At 50.1% G+C, this 7,500-nt stretch overlaps 1 pseudogene; it reads right to left on the bottom strand.

Annotated features, from left to right (window-relative positions):
- Positions 1 to 7,500, bottom strand: part of LOC118371115 (teneurin-2-like) — a 474,921-nt pseudogene that overhangs the window by 73,342 nt on the left and 394,079 nt on the right.

Genomic DNA, 7,500 nt, shown 5'->3' with positions numbered 1-7,500 from the left:
GTTATTATTAGAACTAAATCCTGTATATATGAATATATTATTATAACCAAATAAATATGAATATATTATTATAAAATCCAAATACATATGAATATATTATTATAACCAAATATATATTAGTATATTACTAAAACCACATATATATTAGTATATAATTATTAAATCCAAATATATATTAATATATGATTATTAAATCAAAATATATATTAATATATCATTATTAGGACCAAATATATATTAATATATAATTATAACCAAATATATATTAATATATATTAATGATTAAATATTATATACAAATAGAGAAGGATGTGATTGTTCCCTCTCCTTCCCCCTCCTCTAATATCCCTCTCCTTCCCCCTCCTCTAATATCCCTCTCCTTCTCCCTCCTCTAATATCCCTCTCCTTCTCCCTCCTCTCTTTATCCCTCTCCTTCCCCCTCCTCTAATATCCCTCTCCTCCCCCCTCCTCTAATATCCCTCTCCCTCCTCTAATATCCCTCTCCTTCCCCCTCCTCTAATATCCCTCTCCTTCCCCCTCCTCTAATATCCCTCTCCCTCCTCTAATATCCCTCTCCTTCTCCCTCCTCTAATATCCCTCTCCTTCCCCCTCCTCTAATATCCATCTCCTTCCCCCTCCTCCAATATCCCTCTCCTTCCCCATCCTCTAATATCCCTCACCTTCCTCTTGTTATCTCTCTCCTTCTCCCTCCTCTAATATCCCTCTCCTTCTCCCTCCTCTCTTTATCCCTCTCCTTCCCCCTCCTCTAATATCCCTCTCCTCCCCCTCCTCTAATATCCCTCTCCTTCCCCTCTAATATCCCTCTCCCTCCTCTAATATCCCTCTCCTTCCCCCTCCTCTAACATCCCTCTCCTTCCCCCTCCTCTAATATCCCTCTCCCTCCTCTAATATCCCTCTCCTTCTCCCTCCTCTAATATCCCTCTCCTTCTCCCTCCTCTAATATCCCTCTCCTTCTCCCTCCTCTAATATCCCTCTCCTTCCCCCTCCTCTAATATCCATCTCCTTCCCCCTCCTCCAATATCCCTCTCCTTCCCCATCCTCTAATATCCCTCACCTTCCTCTTGTTATCTCTCTCCTTCTCCCTCCTCTAATATCCCTCTCCTTCTCCCTCCTCTCTTTATCCCTCTCCTTCCCCCTCCTCTAATATCCCTCTCCTCCCCCTCCTCTAATATCCCTCTCCTTCCCCTCCTCTAATATCCCTCTCCCTCCTCTAATATCCCTCTCCTTCCCCCTCCTCTAATATCCCTCTCCTTCCCCCTCCTCTAATATCCCTCTCCCTCCTCTAATATCCCTCTCCTTCCCCCTCCTCTAATATCCCTCTCCTTCCCCTCCTCTAATATCCCTCTCCCTCCTCTAATATCCCTCTCCTTCCCCCTCCTCTAATATCCCTCTCCTTCCCCCTCCTCTAATATCCCTCTCCTTCCCCCTCCTCTAATATCCCTCTCCCTCCTCTAATATCCCTCACCTTCTCCCTCCTCTAATATCCCTCTCCTTCCCCCTCCTCTAATATCCCTCTCCTTCTCCCTCCTCTAATATCCCTCTCCCTCCTCTTGTTATCTCTCTCCTTCTCCCTCCTCTCTTTATCCCTCTCCTTCTCCCTCCTCTCTTTATCCCTCTCCTTCTCCCTCCTCTCTTTATCCCTCTCCTTCTCCCTCCTCTCCTTCTCCCTCCTCTAATATCCCTCTCCTTCTCCCTCCTCTAATATCCCTCTCCTTCCCCCTCCTCTAATATCCCTCTCCTTCCCCCTCCTCTCTTTATCCCTCTCCTCCCCCCTCCTCTAATATCCCTCTCCTTCCCCCTCCTCTAATATCCCTCTCCTTCTCCCTCCTCTCTTTATCCCTCTCCTTCCCCCTCCTCTAATATCCCTCTCCTTCCCCCTCCTCTAATATCCCTCTCCTTCTCCCTCCTCTAATATCCCTCTCCTTCTCCCTCCTCTCTTTATCCCTCTCCTTCTCCCTCGTCTCTTTATCCCTCTCCTTCCCCCTCCTCTAATATCCCTCTGCTTCTCCCTCCTCTAATATCCCTCTCCTTCTCCCTCCTCTAATATCCCTCTCCTCCCCCTCCTCTAATATCCCTCTCCTTCCCCCTCCTCTCCTTCTCCCTCCTCTCTTTATCCCTCTCCTTCTCCCTCCTCTCTTTATCCCTCTCCTTCCCCCTCCTCTCTTTATCCCTCTCCTTCTCCCTCCTCTCTTTATCCCTCTCCTTCTCCCTCCTCTCCTTCCCCCTACTCTCTTTATCCCTCTCCTTCCCCCTCCTCTCTTTATCCCTCTCCTTCCCCCTCCTCTCTTTATCCCTCTCCTTCCCCCCTCTAATATCCCTATCCTTCTTCCTCCTCTCTTTATCCCTCTCCTTCTCCCTCCTCTCCTTCTCCTTCCTCTCTTTATCCCTCTCCTTCCCCCTCCTCTCTTTATCCCTCTCCTTCCCCCCTCTCTTTATCCCTCTCATTCTCCCTCCTCTAATATCCCTCTCCTTCCCCCTCCTCTCCTTCTCCCTCCTCTCTTTATCCCTCTCCTTCTCCCTCCTCTCCTTCCCCCTCCTCTAATATCCCTATCCTTCTTCCTCCTCTCTTTATCCCTCTCCTTCTCCCTCCTCTCTTCATCCATCTCCTTCTCCCTCCTCTAATATCCCTCTCCTTCCCCCTCCTCTCTTTATCCCTCTCCTTCCCCCTCCTCTCTTTATCCCTCTCCTTCTCCCTCCTCTAATATCCCTCTCCTTCCCCCTCCTCTCCTTCTCCCTCCTCTCTTTATCCCTCTCCTTCTCCCTCCTCTCTTTATCCCTCTCCTTCCCCTCCTCTCTTTATCCCTCTCCTTCCCCCTCCTCTAATATCCCTCTCCTTCCCCCTCCTCTCATTCTCCCTCCTCTTTTTATCCCTCTCCTTCTCCCTCCTCTAATACCTCTCTCCTTCCCCCTCCTCTCCTTCTCCCTCCTCTCTTTATCCCTCTCCTTCTCCCTCCTCTCTTTATCCCTCTCCTTCCCCCTCCTCTCTTTATCCCTCTCCTTCCCCGTCCTCTAATATCCCTCTCCTTCCCCTCCTCTAATATCCCTCTCCTTCCCCTCCTCTCCTTCTCCCTCCTCTCTTTATCCCTCTCCTTCTCCCTCCTCTCTTTATCCCTCTCCTTCTCCCTCCTCTCTTTATCCCTCTCCTTCCCCCTCCTCTCTTTATCCCTCTCCTTCTCCCTCCTCTCTTTATCCCTCTCCTTCTCCCTCCTCTCTTTATCCCTCTCCTTCTCCCTCCTCTCCTTCCCCCTCCTCTCTTTATCCCTCTCCTTCTCCTCCTCTCCTTCCCCCTCCTCTCTTTATCCCTCTCCTTCTCCCTCCTCTCTTTATCCCTCTCCTTCTCCTTCTCCCTCCTCTCCTTCCCCCTCCTCTCTTTATCCCTCTCCTTCTCCCTCCTCTCTTTATCCCTCTCCTTCTCCCTCCTCTAATATCCCTCTCCTTCTCCCTCCTCTCCTTCCCCCTACTCTCTTTATCCCTCTCCTTCTCCCTCCTCTCCTTCCCCCTCCTCTCTTTATCCCTCTCCTTCTCCCTCCTCTCTTTATCCCTCTCCTTCTCCCTCCTCTAATATCCCTCTCCTTCTCCCTCCTCTAATATCCCTCTCCTTCCCCCTCCTCTCCTTCTCCCTCCTCTCTTTATCCCTCTCCTTCTCCCTCCTCTAATATCCCTCTCCTTCCCCCTCCTCTCCTTCTCCCTCCTCTCTTTATCCCTCTCATTCTCCCTCCTCTCTTTATCCCTCTCCTCCCTCCTCTAATATCCCTCTCCTTCCCCCTCCCCTCCTTCTCCTCCTCTAATCCCTCTCCTTCCCCCTCCTCTCCTTCTCCCTCCTCTCTTTATCCCTCTCCTTCCCCGTCCTCTAATATCCCTCTCCTTCCTCCTCCTCTCCTTCCCCCTCCTCTAATATCCCTCTCCTTCCCCCTCCTCTCCTTCTCCCTCCTCTTTTATCCCTCTTCTCCCTCCTCTCTTTATCCCTCTCCTTCTCCCTCCTCTCTTTATCCCTCTCCTTCCCCCTCCTCTCTTTATCCCTCCCCTTCTCCCTCCTCTCTTTATCCCTCTCCTTCTCCCTCCTCTCTTTATCCCTCTCCTTCTCCCTCCTCTCTTTATCCCTCTCCTTCTCCCTCCTCTCCTTCCCCCTCCTCTCTTTATCCCTCTCCTTCTCCCTCCTCTCCTTCCCCCTCCTCTCTTTATCCCTCTCCTTCTCCCTCCTCTCCTTCCCCCTCCTCTCTTTATCCCTCTCCTTCTCCCTCCTCTCCTTCCCCCTCCTCTCTTTATCCCTCTCCTTCTCCCTCCTCTCCTTCCCCCTCCTCTCTTTATCCCTCTCCTTCTCCCTCCTCTCTTTATCCCTCTCCTTCTCCCTCCTCTAATATCCCTCTCCTTCTCCCTCCTCTAATATCCCTCTCCTTCCCCCTCCTCTCCTTCTCCCTCCTCTCTTTATCCCTCTCCTTCTCTCTCCTCTAATATCCCTCTCCTTCCCCCTCCTCTCCTTCTCCCTCCTCTCTTTATCCCTCTCATTCTCCCTCCTCTCTTTATCCCTCTCCTCCCTCCTCTAATATCCCTCTCCTTCCCCCTCCCCTCCTTCTCCTCCTCTAATATCCCTCTCCTTCCCCCTCCTCTCCTTCTCCCTCCTCTCTTTATCCCTCTCCTTCTCCCTCCTCTAATATCCCTCTCCTTCCCCCTCCTCTCCTTCTCCCTCCTCTCTTCATCCCTCTCCTTCTCCCTCCTCTCTTTATCCTTCTCATTAACACCTCCGTTCTTTCCAGTTTTGATCAGGCAGACTCCTTCCCTCGTCACCTCTTACCTCCCTACCGTTCATAATGAGACACATCTAAATAATTAACAGTCATTAAAGTTTTACTGAAGGCTGAACCTGCTGGCCTTTCTATAGCTAATATAATAGTCTGTTAAAATAGAGTTTAACACAGAACGACTAGTATTTGATGGAAGAATGATCTCGGGCACTATACTGTGTAGGCAGCTCCTGGCGGCAAGTAATACATGCATCTGTTGAGATTCAGGAATTCTTATTCCCATTGTTTATCTGTAAACATCCATTAGCAGAGAGACAATTAGCTAAGAAATATAAAGAAAATGCACTGCACAGATAATTCAGAATGCCTCTGTGGTGTGACTGTTTAACACATGATGTAAATGATTCAGTAAACTACAACTTCTTAGCATCCCACATGTCCTCACACCCCTTCGTCCTCCCTCCACAGCCCCTGCCACACATGATAGCCTCCCTAATTTTATTTTAATTTTACCTTTATTTAACTAGGCAAGTCAGCTAAGAACAAATTCTTATTTTCAATGACGGCCTAGGAACAGTGGGTTAACTGCCTGTTCAGGGGCAAAATGACAGATTTGTACCTTGTCAGCTCGGGGATTCGATCTTGCAACCTTTCGGTTACTAGTCCAACGCTCTAACCACTAGGCTACCTGCCGCTCCTACACTCTAACCACTAGGCTACCTGCCGCTCCTACACTCTAACCACTAGGCTACCTGCCGCTCTTACACTCTAACCACTAGGCTACCTGCCACCCCTACACTCTAACCACTAGGCTACCTGCCACCCCTACACTCTAACCACTAGGCTACCTGGCTACCTCTAACCACTAGGCTACCTGCCCCCTACACTCTAACCACTAGGCTACCTGCCCCCTCTACACTCTAACCACTAGGCTACCTGCCCCCTGCCTACACTCTAACCACTAGGCTACCTGCCCCCCTACACTCTAACCACTAGGCTACCTGCCACCCCTACACTCTACCACTACTCTAACCACTAGGCTACCTGCCGCCCCTACACTCTAACCACTAGGCTACCTGCCACCCCTACACTCTAACCACTAGGCTACCCTACCACCCCTACACTCTAACCACTAGGCTACCTGCCACCCCTACACTCTAACCACTAGGCTACCCTACCACCCCTACACTCTAACCACTAGGCTACCTGCCACCCCTACACTCTAACCACTAGGCTACCTGCCACCCCTACACTCTAACCACTAGGCTACCCTACCACCCCTACACTCTAACTACTAGGCTACCCTACCACCCCTACACTCTAACCACTAGGCTACCTGCCACCCCTACACTCTAACCACTAGGCTACCTGCCACCCCTACACTCTAACCACTAGGCTACCCTACCACCCCTACACTCTAACCACTAGGCTACCTGCCTCCTCTACACTCTAACCACGAGGCTACCTGCCACCCCTACACTCTAACCACTAGGCTACCCTACCACCCCTACACTCTAACCACTAGGCTACCCTACCACCCCTACACTCTAACCACTAGGCTACCTGCCACCCCTACACTCTAACCACTAGGCTACCTGCCACCCCTACACTCTAACCACTAGGCTACCTGCCACCCCTACACTCTAACCACTAGGCTACCTGCCACCCCTACACTCTAACCACTAGGCTACCTGCCCCCTCTACACTCTAACCACTAGGCTACCTGCCACCACTCTAACCACTAGGCACTCTAACCACTAGGCTACCCTGCCGCCTCTACACTCTAACCACTAGGCTACCTGCCGCCTCTACACTCTAACCACTAGGCTACCTGCCCCCCCACACCAGTACACATCCCCACTACAGAGATAAGTACAATTCCTGTCATTTAATTGGTTCGATCACTCAGTGTCCCCATGGCGATATGGCAGCGGGAGAGACAACACTCCACCACGATATGCTCCAGCCACTGTGGCGTGTCGTGTGTGGTGCCTCCCCACGGACCATTTAGAGGTTCACGGAAGCATAAAAGGCAAATGAACAATGAGCAGATTCGTATTCATTTACTAAGAGAGTCTACTGTATGAATACGAAACGCTTGCTTTGGCCTCGTGTATATCAATGTGCGTCTTTAGGCTGGACCTGCACAGGACTCTAGGGAACAGTTAGGAGTTAGAGTTGCCAAGCTAAGCCCAGTCTTTTCTCACTTCCTCCTCTCTTTCAGTCTAGCTCAAGCTCCGGTTCTGTTCTGTTTGGTTCTCTTCTCAGTAGCATCCTCTCCTCAGAGAAGGTTATCATTCAAATTAAAATGTCTAAATCAAAGATGTTGTGTCGTGCGTTTTACTGCAGCAGAGCCCCACACGTGTGCCGTGTGGACACGGTGCTTCTCTTTGATGGGTGGCACCAGAGAGTCATGAATACAACTACATTTCCTGTGGTTTTTACCTCTCGTTTGTTCTCAGCTGTTACATGTTTGTCTACTGTTGGGGGATGGGCCAACTGTGTGACGGAAGCTTGCGTACAAACGGAGAGACACTCCACAGGGATACATCTCTTTTATGACTCAATCTCCATACAACACTTTTATCAGAGCTCACTCCCAATATCGGTCTCAGCCTATCAGACCAACGGGGATCCTGGAAGGGTGAATTTGTCAAACTCACTCAGAGGTGTTACTTTCTACCAGAATCCTAAATGTTCCGCCCTGGCTTTACAAGGAGAATATAGAAGTGTAAAG

Source organism: Oncorhynchus keta, chromosome 11, assembly GCF_023373465.1.
Source record: "Oncorhynchus keta strain PuntledgeMale-10-30-2019 chromosome 11, Oket_V2, whole genome shotgun sequence".
Taxonomy (NCBI): Eukaryota; Metazoa; Chordata; class Actinopteri; order Salmoniformes; family Salmonidae; genus Oncorhynchus; species Oncorhynchus keta.
The sequence above is the reverse complement of the archived record's forward strand: the minus strand, read 5'-3'. Positions and strand labels throughout refer to the sequence as shown.